Source organism: Cyrtonyx montezumae, unplaced genomic scaffold (genome assembly GCF_038088225.1).
Source record: "Cyrtonyx montezumae isolate F1298 unplaced genomic scaffold, pur_monq_1.0 scaffold_3, whole genome shotgun sequence".
Classification (NCBI taxonomy): domain Eukaryota; kingdom Metazoa; phylum Chordata; class Aves; order Galliformes; family Odontophoridae; genus Cyrtonyx; species Cyrtonyx montezumae.
Genome location: NW_027072034.1, coordinates 69,641,906 through 69,657,796, shown reverse-complemented (window position 1 = coordinate 69,657,796; position 15,891 = coordinate 69,641,906). Strand labels below are relative to the sequence as shown.

The 15,891-nt window shown below is 34.5% G+C and overlaps 1 non-coding gene across 1 annotated transcript; it reads left to right on the top strand.

The window, feature by feature from the left end:
* Positions 1–7,523: 7,523 nt before the first annotated feature.
* On the top strand, positions 7,524–7,630 carry LOC136053371 (U6 spliceosomal RNA). The gene has a single exon (XR_010622632.1). It is a non-coding gene; the product is annotated as a U6 spliceosomal RNA (small nuclear RNA).
* The last annotated feature ends 8,261 nt before the right edge of the window (positions 7,631–15,891 follow it).

Sequence of the window (15,891 nt, the reverse complement as noted above, 5' to 3'; positions counted from 1 at the left end):
TTCAGGAAGCTCCATTAAGCACCTTACACTAATCATCACTTCAAAACACTGAAAAGAAATAAAACAGCATTTAATCACATATATTGATGTATTTGCTGGGCTAGTCTATTCTGAATTAGCGATCTCTGACTGATAGAGGATTTGGGGGAAGAACAGAAAAGCATCAATAAGCACTGGTTCACTAACAGTGCCTGAAGTTTTTCCCTTAAAATTGCATCCTTAGTGAATATGTGTATATGCTATCTTTTAGCAGAGTTATCTTACTCAGTCCCATTAAAGATCAAAGTAGCAAACCTGGGACTATTACTTGAACTCTGCTTCCAGTGGGTAGCAATTGCAGGGATCTGAGAAAAAGGACAGTGTGTTTGCAGCAAGCCACATTTCTAAACAGATGAGCTGCTTCATTTAGTACCAGTAGGCCCACAGATACTTGCAGCTTGGGGTAAGACAGAGTCACTGTCAAGCTCAGCAATGCCCCAGATAATCCTCAAATCCAGAGGAGGAAAGTAGGATTTGGAATAACACCTGAGGTAAGTGTAACAGTAACCAACCCTAATCTTGTTAAAATGAACACTGAAATAAAACAAAATATGCTTGATGGAAGTATTGTTACTGGGGATATAGTAAGCTACAGTAATTCTGGTAGCTGGTGAACCATGGTGTTTTTCAGTTCATTTCCACACACAGCAGATAATTACTTCATTTTCAAGCTTTGGTTTGAAAGCCACTGAGGGAATTGATTGCAAGTCTAGTCTCCAGATAAAGTGTTCATCTTTAAAATGTATTTTAAGTGCAACCACTGCAAAGTGCTTCATTGCACAAAAACATTTTCACTAGGTATCAAAATTGTGTGACTGAAAAGCAGAGTAGACATTGTGAAGGACAAAAGTAATATTATATTACTTACACTTACTGGCATGTTGCCATTATTTTATTTGTAGCTCTGAGAGGAGGGAAGGAAATATCTGTTATGCATATTTAGATACATAACAGATTAAAATGTAGGCGAAATTGTGTTTAATGAGGAAACAGTAGTTTCTAACTTTGAAGTGTATTTATTATGAAATGTTAGAGAACATTGTTAAAAACACACACATATTTGCTATGTGTAATTCACAGTAATTATGTTCTTAATGGTCAGTTGAAATCTATCTGGTACACACAAGAAATTTCATACATTGTTAAATTGAATGTGGATTTAAAACTCGTTTGAAAATAACTCAATTTTACATCTAGCTGTATTTATAAATATATATTAAGGTTTTCATAAGTCATCTAGGCTGAGGGATATATTACTTGTTTGTTAAGTGCTTGGTTGAGAGAAAGATACAGCATAATCCTAGGAAAATACTGTGCTGCAGACCATAAAAGTAGCTGGAAAAGCTTCTATTTGAGAAAAGACTCAGTGTAAAAAAAAAAAAAAAAAAGTTACATAACAAGCATTAGTGCCTGTCTCAGGAAACCTCTTCATAACGGCTTTATTCTAGCTACTTCATGATAACTAGCTTATATAATATCTAGACAACTGCACTTGGTATCACTGAATAAAGAGCAGCAGTATGTTTCACTGCTTTTTCTTCCTGGTCCATGCTGTCAGCATCCAAACAAACAGCTTAATTAGAGTAACTTTAGGACTCTGGACTGCTCACCCTTTACTAGTTTAGGTTTTGCCTGGTCATTGAGGTGTTCCATTTGAACATGCGATCCAAGAGTGACAGTTGCCCTGGGCCTAAAAAGGGAGCAGTACTGGAACTGAATGATTTGGTGACTGCCTTAGCATTTATCCAAGGTGATGAACACAGTAGAGTTATTTCTACTTCCATGGCTTTACTAGTGGGATAAAAATTAATTGTTCAAATTCTACCAAACTTGAATCTGGGGCCATAAATGGTTCCTAGGGAGGGAATTTTCATGTAGTTGATGTTTCCTTTTTTATATGTTAAGTCTGGATAGTTCTGTAATAATGCGTAAAAATGTGCAATTCTGAGAGATATAACTCCAAAACTGATTTACTGAATTATCCATTTTCCTTGCTCTGATTAAGGGAACACATTCAATTACATAAGTATATTATTAATGCTCATCTGTAGATGTAGTAGAATTAAAATTGAAATGCCTCCCAATCACAGTCTAAACTGTGCAGTAATCAAGTATGATTTTAGCAAGTTCATTTTTCCATTATGCTGTTTTCAACACAAAGTTACCGTATTAGCATATGGTACCATAACACTGCAGTTCAAACCAAATGAATGTTGGGCATAAGAAGTGCACAAGTGAGCTACAGTAAGTACAAATGGAGGTCACCTCTGAGATGCTGTCATCCATGCTTGAGACTAAACTTATCTTTCATCACTTTTAAAATGGTAGATAACAGGATGTGGTTGAAAATCCCTAAACAGTAGCATTTATCAAAATGAACAGTAGAAACAGCATATTTAAAAAGCTCTCTGTTTGAAACTTCTTATGTTTCCAGTTCTGCTTCCCACTTGACTTTTCCCCTGATAGATCCTATCAAAACAGAACTAAAATTATACCACTATATTAAGTTCAAAGCTACAATAAAGTGTACTGAAGACTAACTCTGCCCAGTTAAAATAGCTCCTTTAAGTATGTGTCTTCTTGTTTAAAAACCAAATTAGAGGGGAGGGAAAAAAAGCATAGGTTTTTGTTTGTTTGTTTGTATTCTGTATCTGTGTAGCAAATTATTTATAAAATGACAAATTGTACACAAAGAAATAGAAAGTTTAGCTTTGAAAAATAAAGTGTCCTTTCCATTGTGCCAGGTTTTAAAACTAATTATCATTTTATAATTTCCTTTTTTTTCCCCCTTTTGTCCTTGACTTTATTTTTTTTTACTTTTTCTTCACTCATTTAGATGAAAATAGTCATAACTGTGAAAATAAACCATCTTCTTTCTGCCATTCAAGTTCTCACTTTTTCACTGCATATCTGCAGCTTTACCTATTCTACCTTCTCTGAAATCTTAGTTTTATCTTAGTTCCAAAGTATTTCAAGGCCAATAATACAGGCTGTCCTTATATAAGCAATCTGCTCATCTGTGAGGAAGCGTTTCACAAGTTAGTGATAACATAGGGCTGATTTTTTCTAATGCAGTAGCTTGCACCAGTACTATGTCATCTTTTCAGAGTCTTTTCCAAAGCAGCAAGCATGCACATAGGTGAGAAATAGTCACAATTCAGAATATATATCAGCATCTGAGACAGGAATGGTAATATTTTAACAGAATCTTTAGCTAAAATCCAGTACAAAACTAAGCTTGCACTACACATAGAAGAAAAAAAGTGTTTAAAGCACAACATTTTGTACTTAATGGACTAAATTTCACTTTACTGGAAAAAGATATATATTAAAAATCTATTTTTACTTCTACATTAGGCTGGTAGACTGACTGTTCTCATAAAGTTTATTCTCTGTTTCACTTGCTAATGTTGGCTTTAAAAAAAAATAAAATAAAATTCAGGCAGGTGTTAACCATCAAATAATAAATGAAGACATGCCAAATTGCATAACTAATGGAATTGTGAATTGAAAATCATAAGTTAGGGAATGAAAGTTTACATTCTGAGCTTTTGCAAATGCAGACTTTGATTTAATAAGCACTAATGAGTATTTAGGGGCTCATATATTGTTGAGTATTTTTATAACTAGAAATACGTACCGTGAACTACATACAAGATTCTGTGATTATTTTTGTTGTTGTTTTCAAAAATAGTAGCTGGATGTGAAAAATTCTATATCTAAAATTAAATCATTGCTGTCTAAGCTTTTCTTTATAATTAAACTCTCAGTAATGCTCCAGATTTTCATTCAAATGAGGTGAAACCTTTCATACAAAATGAAAACTGTACAAAGATTTTTACATCATTTGAAACAAGCATTTTCAAGATTTTAAAATTGTTATATTTTTATTCATTTTTCTGCAGATGAAGTATTGCTTCTGAGACAGAATGAAGGTTGTTCCTCCATTCTGACTGTGAGACCACCTTTCTTGTGTAGCAGTATCTCCACCCACTCTGATCACTGGAGCACTGCCACCTGGATGTCATCCAGAAGTATTAGGCCTGAAAGTATCACATCTTATCTGACTTTTCTTCACTAAATTTTATCTGTTGGATAAACGTTGAAGTCATGTCATTCTTGCAGACACTGTCCTGTCTGGAACAACACTGAATTAATTCTCAGTGACATGAATAGAATCATATAATAACCAAAGCTGGAACCAAGATCATCTTGTCTGACCTTAAACACATTCAATAACTTTCTGGACAAAGGCATGATGACAACCTGGCAAATGCAGAAGATGACGAAGTTTGCCGTATCATGTACACTTTCTGTACAAGTGATTTTTCCTTTTTTCATTCACCTTATGATTCTGTTTCCCCCTGTGCAAGTGTACACTACAACTTGTTGCCAGAAAAGGAGCTAAAACCTGCAGCTAAATCTCAGAGCAGTGTACTTTACTGTATTCCTGTCTGAGTATGCTAAGGAATGGTGGAAGTTCTCACTGAATTATGAAGTTCAGAGTTCTGGAAAGTCTTAAATCCAAAGTAGATTAAATCTGACTTTTACTATACACTCAACTGCTATTATGAATTAAACTGTAGAAGAAAAGGATAAGTGAGTAGTAAAAATTGGTGCTTCCTCTGTTGTATCAGTAAACATGAGTTCTCCTGGGAGCATTTATCCTCTGGCCAAGTAACATTTATCTAGCCAATTACAGCTGGAAATAAGCAGTTCATTGACAGAAGTAAGAAGGACATGATGATTATACTCAATTCTCATTGTGAGGAATGGACAGCAGTTTAGCCAGTCATCACTGTATCTCACAGTAGTTAAATAATTATGAAGAACTCATATCAACATAAATACATTTTTTATCAAGAGCTTCTTATCAAGACTTAGAAGGTAGATGGGTTACTTGATGTGTCTGTGGATGTTTTTTTGTGGGAAAATAACAATACAGAAAAACCATACATACAGATATTTTTTTAAATCTTCTAAGAAGAACCCAAAACATTTAATTAGATTTTGGAATTTTTTCAGAAGTATTTTTTTACTTGAAACTACTTTTATCCTACTGAGACATATTTTTATGATCTCAGTGAAATACTGAGAAACTTGTTACGTTTCAGACTCTCCGCAGATCTCAGAAAAACTCCTCTGACTTCAAATCAGTGTCTAGCCTTATTCATATCAGTGAAAATAAGCTGCTCTATGTTATTCAAAAAAACTGGGATACTGAAATAGAGATCAAATAGGAGAGTGATATAAAATAGATAACTAAAGCTATGTAAAATTCTGTGGATTGTTTTAGCCTTATTAATAATTTCAGCACTTCTAAGAGATTTCTGAAGAAACAAATGATGAATGAAGCTAATGCTTCATTTTTCACTCATTATACTGAAGAGACTATGAACAAAGACTTACATCTAGATCCAGCCATGATTAATGAGAAAGAAAAACAATAAAGGAGGTAGTAGGATCCATCACAATAAAGTCTGCAGTTAAGGTGATGTCTCAGACTCAAAGAACTGACTACCTGAACAAGAATTTTTAAATTTAGGTAAAGTAACTTATCATTAACTTTTTTAATTTATTTTAGTATTCGAATTTGCTTGTGGTCTGTGTATGGGAACTATTGAATTATGGCCTGAACCATTGGTTGATCATCTGAGTTAAGCACTGAGTCAGCCCTGGGAGCACAGGTGAAGACCTCTCCTAGACCCCATTTAAGGGCTGACCATCACTGGAGAAGTATTTCCTGTTGGAGATGCCTCCTTTGTGGAGTTTTTCCCTGCAAGCCTTAGTCTTCAGAAGTGGGTGAGCATTTCTCTTTATATCAGTTGTCTCTTTTCTGTCTTGATAATCTTTCAAACTATACCATCTATAAAATATCTCAGCTAAAAATGTAGTTTGGTATTATTCATTTTGTTAGCTTTACATCTTGTGGGTCTTACAGTTGGAAATTTTGTGGTAAATTCTCAAACCCAAGTGATGTGACAATTGTGGAGGTATAGCAAAAGAAATGCTTAAAACACTTGCTGAATCTAGAGAAATTTCAGTTGTGTTCAGTACCTTCTTTACTTTTCCATTTTCACACTTTTTCTTTATGGCCTGAAGCTCGCTTTACCATTGAAACCTGTGTATCCGATTATAATAATTTTCAAAGTCACTGACTGCTGTGAAAAGATTTGACAAGAGATTAAAAGACTTCAGGTATTTTATTTTTCATTATATACAAAGCACATCAGAACCTTTTTTCTTACTGCAGCTGTCAGGGATACTTGAGAATAAATTTTTTGACAGCTTTTAGTAAAAATGCTAAGTTCTGGCTTGAGCACCTGGTGGGAAGGCAGGGCCTACAAAGGGGAGCTCAGGTGTAAGCAATGCATCTGAGTGTCCAGAAGTGGTGGAACCAGGATTCGCTCCTTCCCAGACTTCATTTAAGGGTTAGCAGTGGAGGTGAGGGCATTTTATCTGGAGACCTCTGCCTACCTAAGGACCTTGCAGACCTTCTGAAAGTTAGTAGTTTCTTTCTTGTATTTCTCTGTTTATTGCTATTGTGCCTAAGAGATCCTTGCTCACTGTAGCTTGAGACCTTGCTGCTCTGCTGTCTTGTTTTGGTTTCTGTTGTGTTATGTAGCTTTAGGATGAGAACAAGTTAGTAGCTATCAATCTTCTCCTCTTCTCACTCCTGTGGAGGTATTCACAGGAACCTTACTGATAATCTCACTAATGTTTATGCCTGTCCTGTTCTTTCATGGATAATAATTATATAAGGGATAGGAGAGAAATTGTAGAAAGTGATGAACAGGCATCAACTTGAATGGCAATACTGACAAAGTACCAAGGCAATTTATAGTGTAAAAAGAGAGTACTGAATTTACTTTATTAGGCTCGAATTGTGCAACACCATGTAAGAGAGGTTGAACTAAGAAGAGAAGAATAAATTGTGTATTTACAGTGTCCAATACTCCCAGTGTCCAACACTCCCAATACACTACATGATGTCATGATGTTGAATATCAATAATATAACAGAAATCACAAAACCATGACATTCCACCCCACACTCCCTGGCATTCTAACTGACGGATCAAGTTGTGAATGGGGAGCAAGGAATCCCTCTTACTGCAGTACTGCCATCTGTGCACCATTTTTATAGCAATTGGTACCTATTGCTCCTCCACTTGTAGCAGCCCTAAAACAGATGGATCTTCTGATAGGCCATATAAAACAGATAACTGCTTAATGTTGTCTGTGTCTACAGCAGCTATTCCAAAAGCCCATCAGTACCCCTTGGGATCCTTAAAGTGCCCCCTTCTGAGATAATCTATACCAAGTATACATGGAGCCCCCTGTCCAGTTGCTATAGGATGCTTCTGCCAGTCTTTACCAGTAAGGCTTATTTCTGCATCCAGCACAGACAATTCCTGAGAGCCTCCAGTCACTTCAGAGATATAGATCAGTTCTGTCCTTTTATAACTCCCTTTATAACTATATGTACTTGCTTCAGCAGCACATATACCAAAATTGGAATGATACAGACAAGATTAGCATGGCCCCTGTGCAAGGATGATAGGCAAATTTGTGAAGTGTTCCTTCTTTTTTTTCAACTCCCAATACACTACATGATGTCATGATGTGGAATATCAACAACACAACAAAAACCACTAAACCATGACACAGAGAATCATTATATATTTTGGGTTTTTGTTGCTTTTCTTTAAGTACATTCACTATAGCCTCTATTACAATTGCAAATGTACTGTATGATGAATACCTCTGTTTGTTAAGTGCACATAGTGTGTTGGGGCCTGTATAGATAGCCCAGTAAATATGTTTTTTCTTTGCAGGCACGTAGAGCAAAACATTTGCCATGTGAGATTTAAAAACAAGTATTTTATGTTAGTCAGTAGACACTTCAGTATGTATTTTCTGCTAAATCTCTTTAAGGTTTCTGTTCCAGCATCATAAATATCCAGGTACAGCTTACCACTAGACCTGTGCAGAACAACTATGGAGGATTTTATTTCCAGGTTTGTGACCTACATAAACTTAAAATAAGGCTTTTTTCCCCTCACATATACCTATGTAGTACAGAAATAACATTTAACAAAGTTAAATATATGCAAATTTAGTGCATTTTACTTTCACAGTCTGGAATAAAAGCTCTATGCTTTAAGCACAGGTTTTGCATAACAATGTTAAGTTTCATGTATTATCTTAAAATGCAAAACATATAAATCTACACAGCTGAAAAGCATAAGCAGAATATGTAACTCTGATAACAGGAAAACATTGCCTAAGTGGAGCACATCATCAGTATATTAATCGAGTTCACTGGAAGCTTTCTTATAAGGAAAGGGAAGCAACTTCAACTGTTTTGCTTTAGCTTCTAAAATAAGTATTAAGCAATAATGCTCTGTAGAAGACAGCATACATGAAGATATTCACATCTTTATTATACTAAGCTAAAATAAAAGCTATAATATTTTCTAATTTATAATGCTGCAGCTGAGATAAAACTCCTAAAATTACAATTTAGTTGTTTTTCTATCAGTCAAAAATAGCAGTTACACTTCAATGATCAGATCCTAATTCTCAATTTGTCCCTCTTGAAAGACAAAAACCTCAAAAAGTTTTCTTAAGTAGTCAAATTTTTATCAATGTGAGGAAAGCTTTGGAAGACAGTTATCTCATTAGCTTTGCACTGATATGTTCTTGTGACTCTACTGTGTATGGAACTGGGTAGTGTCAGGAAGTGGGGTGATTCCCAGTTGTTGTAGGGTAAAAGAACTATTTTTGTTCAATATCTTAAAGAATGTAATTTACATTTTAGCACTTCAAGAGGCAATAGGATTTGTCCAAGGAAGTGATAGGAATCTGTGGGTGTGAAGTTCAAAGTACTGGGCTTCTCTTCTGTTTCTATAGACCCCAAGATGAAGGGAGAGAACACAGAAGTTTCTCCAGATGATGCTAGGACTGAGTTTTGGGAAATGAAGCATTTGCTGAGATTTCAAATTTTTTCTCAGCTACATGTTTATGACGGAGCACGATTGTCATCCATCACTCTGTTTTTCCAATCTTCCATTCCACAGGAAGATCAGAACACTTTCTGGACTGAATATTTGGGCTGTTGTGGGGGGAAAAAAGTGTCCAAAGCAAGAAAGAGATATGTAGCCTGAACAGTTTTCACATTCTCAATTAAAAATTACAACTCAAATCAGGATTATTAAATGTCTGTGTGAAGTTAACAAAATCAAAGCAAAAATATTCTCATTTCTAAATTAGTAATTGCCTGCATTCTGCTGAAACCAAGCTACCACTGTAGAAATAGTTGCTCCCACTATGGGCAGTCTGACAAGAAAGATGACTCCATAACTTTTGTTTTATTTTAGAATTACATATAGTAATTACATAGGATACTGTTTTATGATCTGTAAATTATTTCTACTAGATTGGTTTTGAAGTATAGTATTATACTGTTGGATTATCTAACAAAAATGTCTACCTTCTACGTGAGATAGTGTAGATTTAATAAGGAAAGGGTTGATTTTACTTCAAAGTTTTAAAAGACACTACTCGGGGGAAAAAAAATGAGCTTTCTTACCTTCCGACACTGATTTTTGTGAACTTTTGCTGTAAAATCACTAAGAAAGTTTTACATATTTTGCACTTCTACTTTCCAAGGTACTTGTACTTTGACAAAAAGGGTTGGCAGTAGTGTTTTCTACAGCATCTGTCAAACTCCATGGGACTTCATTGCTACTGTTTGAATAATTATAGAAACGTCTCCTGTGTCTTTAACTGCATCTTTGGGTGCTGAAGAACTTTTGAAAATGCAATCTTAAGTTATGTTACTTCAGACAGGTTACTTACAACAAACTGGTATAATTTACCTCTATTCATGATCAATCTGTTCCCTACACATTAAACCATCCTTTAAAACCTACTGAATGAGTCACCTGTGCCTTTAATCAATGTTCTGGTCGAAAACCATTATGGTCCATTGATCTATTACAAGCCTTTAGAACACAATGCTTTGGTTTTGTAAACATTAGGCAAATCAAGAAGCACTCTTTCTGTCAGAGAATTAAGACAGAAAAATGGCATTTCCATGGTATTATCTTACTCACCAGGTTTTGCAAAATATGCATCCATGTGTCTGAAGTTATGCTTACTATTCTAGCTGAAATGAAAACTTGTTTAGGCGTGTTATTTACCCTACCTGGAAGAAGGAGAAAAGGTCAAAATTATGCAGGTACTCTGACAATAGCAGCATGAGAAAGTGAAGCATCTGTATTCTTCTCCATCACATAGAGTCCCAGAGTGCCAAAAGTAAATGAAAGTTTCTCAAAACAAATGGTAAAAACTTGTGTTAAAAGCTCATGGGTTTTCCAGTTCATTGTACAGATTCTATTCACTGAAAAGCAATTTAGTTCATACTGGCCTTTTAAAAGCTGTTATCACTGCCATAAATGGTTTGACTGTATTTAAAGTTAATAGACATCTTTCACATGTGAACTTTATCTTATAGGAAGGCAGAGTGAAGGAACATAAAATCATGAAGGCTTGTGGTGGTGGTATTTTTTTATTTTGAATGCTGTGTTGGAGCTGGTTGGGACTAGCTGTATTCAGCACAGGGCAGCACTGACTTCAACTCAAGCAGAAGCCCTATGTTCTGCCTGACACTGATTGGGCACCTGTGCCACTATGTACTTATTTATCTTCTGGATTATTTTTTTTTCAATATTCTGTGGTCAGGTTTGGCCTGGTTCCATGGTGAATGTGGCAGGGAACCTATAGGCATGTGCCCCAGGGAAGGAGAAAAGGAAGATGGACCTAAAAATGGAACAACAGAGATGATCTAAGGAGGAAAGCTATTTAGTAAAATAAGATATTGGAATGCAAACTGACACAATTAGTATAATTGGAATTGAAGCTAATAAATCAATTAAAATTGGGGAGAGACTGAAAACTGAAGGCCTTATGCTAATGCTGAAGGCAAGGTGGCTGGAGGCACCTGCTGTTAGGATGATCTGGAAAGGAAAAGAACCTGTGTCTTGTGGTATGTGAACAGTTTATCTTTCCCTGTGAGCAGAAAAGGGAAAAATGCAAGGTAATGCAAGGGCCTCTAGGGTACATAGTTCTTCTCTTCTGAGACAGAATTGGAGCCCTGGATAAACTGTTTATCCCTTCTGTTCTCCACCGTGTGGAGTATATCATTGTGCTGGACACCACACACCATGAAAAAATAGAGTCAGGTTTTGAAATGCTCTTTTGTCATGCAAGGGACTCTAAAGACCTGTCTTTCCACTGAGGCTTTGTTGTTATAGCTATAGAAATCATTTCACAATTTCATCTATTCACTACAGTGCATTAGTACCCTGAGTCCTCATTGTACATTAAACAATGTGTCCTTAATTTAGTTATAGGAATACCCTTGCAAAATAATTACATTTCTGGAGCAACCTCTTTGTATTTTTCATCAGAGTACTTTTTCTATATTGGATTTCACAGTGTAGTGACTGCAGCTGCAGGAACACTTTGTGGGAAGTCTCATGAATTGAATCTCATTGTTCTGCCCACAGGGGGTGACTAGCAATGAAGCAGTCCCTGTATGTTAAAATATACTGAACTTCATTTTCAAGAGCAGTGGCCAAATGTTTATTTCTTTCCACAGTTAACATTTAACATTTCTTGTTCCCATTGAAGGCACCATTCTCTTATTTGACTTAATTTGATTGTTTCAACATACTCAGTAATATGTCATCTTTATTATGGGACCAGCTGTCATTTTCCTCAAGTCTGTAAAGCTGTTTTTTAAGTCAAAAACAAAGGCAAAACTTACAAATTAGATTGAGGAAATATCAATGGACTGTGTAAAAATTAGTCAAAATCCTACATTCCTACATTGAAAAATTGAGGTTTTATTCTCTTGAATGAGCAAAAAATAAAAATAATAAAAAAAAAATCAACAAGTACACTGCTGTGAAGTTTTCATAAACTTGCTTAATAAATAAATATCTTTCTTAGAGAGAAAATAAACTTTTTAAAAGGCTTGAAATTTCAAGAATCTTACAGAAGCTGAAGTTGTAGAGGGGATTTTTGTCTTCTACTCATTGCTTTATGTTGCCGTTTTGTGAAGCAAAATTCTAACAGAAGAGCTGGATAAAAGGTAGTGTGCTCCAACTTTGAGAAAATACATTGTTTGGTTGACAGCAGACCTGCCATTTATAATTAACATCATAGCATGAGTAAACAAATCTGACAGCTTTCCTACCTGATAAAACTTATCTACTGTCTTGTCCTCTTTAGAACCCTTTCGATGTTCTCTATGTATGCACATATCCTTATAAAATCCCTCTGTGATGTATTTTGATTTCTTTTGCAGTTCTTTTCACAGTGTAATTTTATTTAATTGAACAATGTCCTCCTAATTAAGAAATAATTAAACTGGATTTTCACTTAAAATACCTAGATCTTACCTTCTTCTGTCTTTGGCTCAGGAAGACAATCTGTTGGAACAGCTGCATGAACCATAGAACACATCTGGTATTAAGAGGCTAAACTGTATTAACCATAATAAAAGTTATCTTAATATTGCAGATATCCAGAAGATTTCTTCTTGCTCTCCTTGTTATCTCTTTTAAATCTCAAGTAGAAATTTCTCATTTCTCTATATTCTCCTGGATCTAATTTACATGCAGTCAGTACTCTTGAATGCTCTCACAATTTGACACATGTAAGGGAATTAAAAGAGAAATAACATGTACTAAGAAAGTGAAAAGGGAAAGCAATGGATAATTTTCAAGTATGTGAGTAGAAGATATAGCAGAACAGAATGTGTCAATTAGTAGTTGTGTATTTGTTCTTGTAATATTGGTACATAATTATGATTGCCTGAAAGTCAGACATTTGGGAAGAAATTTAAGGACTTTCAATATCCTGTTTTTTATTATTATTTAATGTATAATAAGAGTGGAGGAAAAATGGCTAAGCTTGGAATCTGAGTATAGATTTGTGTATTTATATGTAGGTGTTTGGTGCATTAAGCCAGATTGCACTAGTAACAACAGCAAACTAGTGCTAATTTAAATTTTCACTAAGTCCCTACTAGTATCTGTCAACAGCATCACTTCCTGACAAGCACGAGGGGAAATGATGTTGCTTTTCATTTTCTAAATATGTCATGTTTAATAATGTACATAATGTCTTCAAATACTTTGTTTCAAATGACAGCTTTTAAAACACAGCATTTTAAACCAGGATGGGGTGCAGGAAGAGTTGATCTGTCATATATGGAGAGAGGAAAAAATGAAAGACAGGGAGATCAAGGCTTGTTTTATAAATATAAATAAGTAGGCTATACATATATATGTTCTTGTAATATTTCTATTGAGTACTCTTAAAAAGCAGTAGCTGTTCAGAAATAACTTACTTTTTTAAAAAAAATCCAAGTTTTTAGTGTTATATTCTTACAGTTGCAAGTTCTTCTGGAGATTACTGAAAACTGAAAAAGTTCTTATGTTCATATGTGATGAACTCCCTGGAGGCAGCATGTAAGATATGAATCCCATTGTATATGCTTGATCTTAACCATAAAAGCAAGTGTATAATGAAATAAAAAAGGCCAGTAAAGTGCACTCACACTTCAAAGCTTACTATTAAGATGTCTTTGTTGGAATTCAAGTTTATGAGAATTCAGTGATTTATACTACAAACCTGCTGATTTTACTATAGGCCTAGCCTGTCCCTTTTTAGAAACCAAGACAAACTCTTTGTTAAAAGTCATGGTGTGTGGGTAGAGGGTGGTGGCTTTGTCAGGCCTTTGCTACTATGTTTGACAGCAGTTTTTGGCTGCAAACAGGGAGGCATTTCTGCTGGTGAAAATAAGCAGTCATCAGCTTCCTATCCAATCATAGCGTTGGTGGTGCCCATCCAGTGGATATAATGGATAGACAGAGGTTCTGAAGCTATAGCTATGCTTATGTACTGCAGTAAAGGCAATGTCTTAATTTGCTCAGTGTCATCTAGGCCGTAGTATCTATTTGACTGAGCTTTCTTTTCCAGCTTCATAATTTAGTTTTTGTTATTGTATGTATGTGAGTGCTTATATGGACAATTTATTTGAAATTGTTTAGATGATATAAATCCATAAGTCTGCTTGCTTTGATGTGAGTTGTGCTGTTCTCCTCTAGATACACACATACACTAGTCTGTTCCTTGTGATTCCTTGGAGAACAAATTCAGTTGATAGTTTTTTTTTAACGTAATGAGGAACCACTGATGAGAATTTCTAGGAGAATTTTCCTGTTTTGTTCAATAAATAACAGGAGCATAAGTAATCATTTAATGGGCAGAACTGCCTGGATAATAAAGAAGGCCAAATATTTACTCCTGTTATCTACAAAGAGCTGGGGAGAAGTATGGTTATGAACAAAGGTTTATGAAGGTTTGGATGCAATGACAAATTTCTGAATGACATGGGAAAATTTCTTAGCAGTAGGTTTCTTAAGTGTAGTCAGATAGCAAAAAGGACGTTTATTCAACAGATAACTTTTTAAAAATTATATAAAGCATGAAAGCAACTATAGTTGATGAAACTATAAGGTGGATTGTATTGTACCATTAGCACCTACTAGTGGCCTTGGCAAGAATTTCTTCTTGTAAAAAAAAAATCAATGAAATAGCATACCAATGTATTCAATATAGGGTGAGAATATTGTGTAAAAGTAACTTTCAATACTATTTTTAAATTTACATATTTTTATGGCATTTTGATAACTTTTGTTGTTACTTGAGGGTCTGATATAACCAACACTAAAAGAATATTATTGTAATACTTTCATCTTCTGGTATAAGTTTAGAAATGCAGAATCATATTCTCCAATTTTTTTATTTTTATTTTTTTGTAGTTTGTTCTCATGCACAATTATTTTAATCCCTGTATAACAGGTGTCAAACACTTCTACCTGAATAGACTGTAATAGGAATTTCTCTGCTCAATTTGCACAGATGTTAATGGTTGTATAAATGACCAAGCAGAAAAAATGATTTCATAAGATAGTTTAAAGTGAGGGAAAAAAAGCAGTAAATTCTTCTAAATATGGGGTGAAAATTTTGTAAATCCAGAATAAAGTAGTATTTCCTTTGCATCTTTTTTCCTGCAGCTCTTTGTCCCCAATTCCTATTTCATTTTGGTTCTTAACCCTTGACTAGTGGAAAATAAAAGTTGACTGAGATTTATTTAAAGCTAGGTTGTTTTTTTTTGTAATTTTTTTTGTATTTTTTATTTTTTTAGGTTATCATTTTGAGTTTGGGTTGATCTGGATCAGCTTTAATCTTTGATTAGATCAGTATGATTATTTCTTAAATTAAATACATGCTGTTTGCTTGCATTATGCACTTTTCCATTTTCATATTCAACGCTTTCTTGAAGTGCTAATAGATTTAAGTAAAATAGATTTTTAAGAGTTGATACTAATACCATGTACGCTTAAAAATAAAAGTCAATGTGAAAAATGCGTACTGATAGAAATAATTCTTTTTCTCTTTGAATTTCACAGATATTAAACTGTTTTATACATTCCACTTAATGCTTCTGCTTAGTGCTACAAAATGTATTTCATCTTCTATTAAAGAACAAATCGTCAATGACACACATACATTAATTCAGAAAAATATGTCTGCTAACAGATAAGAGGAAGGGGAGGAAAGCAAGTGTGGTGAAGCTCCTTCATTAAAATATATATATATATATAAATATATATATATATATATATTCCCATAGTTGTTGTGGTTTAATGTTTTTTGTTGTTAATATTCCACATCATTAGTGGAAAAGAAATGTAGAAGTAGTAGTTGA